General features: G+C 55.8%; 1 pseudogene; it reads right to left on the reverse strand.

The window, feature by feature from the left end:
- Positions 1-416: 416 nt before the first annotated feature.
- LOC108634840 lies at positions 417-1594 on the reverse strand (annotated as a pseudogene).
- Between the last annotated feature and the right edge of the window lie 603 nt (positions 1595-2197).

Here is a 2197-nt window from a genome sequence, read left to right on the forward strand (position 1 = left end):
AGCTTCGAAGATCTTTTGAGGATGGCCGTTTGAGCCGTGTGAGAAGATGGCTCATGGTAGTTTTAATTTGCATTTCTTTACTACTTACTGATGATGAATATCTTTCCACGGGCTTTTTACCTTCTATGGGGGGGAGTACAGTTAACCTCCGGAAAGTGGCTTCTTGAAAGTCAGCCCTGTTTTGAAATCTCTTCATGTGATTTACCCCAGAAGATTTCTTTAGGGCTGGTGTCATTTTTTTTTTTTTTTACCTTCTTGTTAACATTTTTTTATAGTATTTCCTTTTAAATTCATTCAAAACAAACAAAAAAGGAAAACAAAGGACAATGGTCCCAGAAGGAATGCAGGATTCGTTTTAGTTACAGCACAGAGATTCTTCTCTCAGCGGGAACTGTGCTCTTGGTTTCAGCAATAAGTGAGGGGAAGGTCTTGAGCTTTTGAAGTTCTGAGGGGTGCAGGGCGTCCGCGTTAGTAGGGGTAGATGGGAAATGCTATCTGCAACCATCCAAGGCTGGAATGGTCTTCCAGTCACTGTGGCGTCCACCTGCTGTCAGGGTTAGTTCCAGATTTTGAGGAAGCTGTCCCAGGACCCCGTCGCCACGGCCATCCCGTCATCAGTTACCCCCCAGGCAGCTCACGCGGTTGTCATGCCCGGCCAAGACCCCTGCCCCGTCGGCTTTGAGGGCGTCCCAGACGTTGCAGTTGAAGTCGTTGTACCCTGCGAGAAGGAGGCGCCCACTCTTGGAGAAGGAGACGGAGGTGATCCCCGGCAGATGATGTTGTCGTGGGAGTAGGTCCTGAGCTCCTGGTCCGCACGGAGGTCGAACAGCCGGCAGGTGGCGTCGTCTGAGCCAGTGCCAAATGCGTCGCGGTTCGGGAAGAAACAGATGGCGTTGATATCGGGCTCGTGGCCGGTGAAGGTTTGCCGGCACACCCCTTCTCGCACGTCCCAGAGTTTGGCTGAAGCGTCACAAGCACCAGAGACAGTCTGGTGTCCGGAGCGAGTGAAAGGCTCATGACGTCCCCGGTGTGTCCAGGGAATGTGGTCGTCTGCTGGCCAGTCTCGATGTCCCACAGGGCACAGGTGGTGTCTCCAGAGCCGGTAACGATCTGATTGTCATGCCAGAAACGGCAGCACGACAGGTAACCTGTGGTGTCCAGCCAGCTCACGATTCACCACGACATTCCCCTTCACGAGTTTTCAGATTGTAAATGGAGCAGATGTTATCCAGGCCTCCGCAGGCCACGTAGTTCCCAGAAGGGGCATAAGCGCACGTCATGACCCGCGAGGAGCGGCAGAGGGATGGCATGGACCTTGTTTGTGGTGTAGCTGTCCGCAGATAATAAGTTTACCGTCCTGCGAGGCACTGACTAGAAGCCTGGAGTCGGTGCCCCAGTGCATGGCATAGATCCTTGGCCAAGTGTCCCCTCAGCGTCCTCCTGGTGCGCGTCTGGACTCTTCCCACAGGGTCAGTGTTTGTGATCTGAGAGAGAGTCGCGTCTGCACACGCCTTCCGAGCATCTCTAATTTGGTCTTTAAGCTGTTCAGGCCTCCTGCCGTAACTGGTCAAGTTCACTCATCTTCTAATCTTAGTGCTCTACAAAGCCACCTCAAGGAATCTGAGATCTTAATTCAGAAGTGCTGCTGGTCTGTTCTCCCAAACATGTAAAACTGTCTGCAACAGAGAAAAGGCTCGACGCCTCGTCCCGCCTGCCGCGCCCGCTCCCCGCCGCCTCAGCCGCCGCTCCGGGAGGTGGTCGTGCTCCGGCCGCTCCGCGGGCGCTGCGGGCAGGTGCGCCGGCGGAAGCTCGGTCCGGTCGGTCCCGCGGCGGCTGCTCCACTCCCGCGCCCGCTCCCGCCGCCGCCGCCGCCGCCTCCGTCCGCCCCTCAGACGCCTCCAGCCATCCGGATGGGCGCGGCGGGCCCCTCGGCTGGTGTCATTTAGAGCCGAGCCCAATAGCCCCCGGTTTTCAAGTGCTTGTTACGGGGAATAACCACAAGGTGGCAGCATGTCTTCATGCCCCTCTGGTTACCTGGGCAACCAGAGCCTTAGGGCAAATCTGGTTTCTGGGTTGTCAGTAAGAATGGATCCCTGGGATCTTCCCGACCCAGGGATTGAACCCGCTTCTCCTCCGTCTCCTGCATTGGCAGATGGATTCTTTACCACCTAGCGCCACCTGGGAAGCCCTAAGGCTT

Source organism: Capra hircus, unplaced genomic scaffold (genome assembly GCF_001704415.2).
Source record: "Capra hircus breed San Clemente unplaced genomic scaffold, ASM170441v1, whole genome shotgun sequence".
In the NCBI taxonomy this organism is placed as follows: Eukaryota; Metazoa; Chordata; class Mammalia; order Artiodactyla; family Bovidae; genus Capra; species Capra hircus.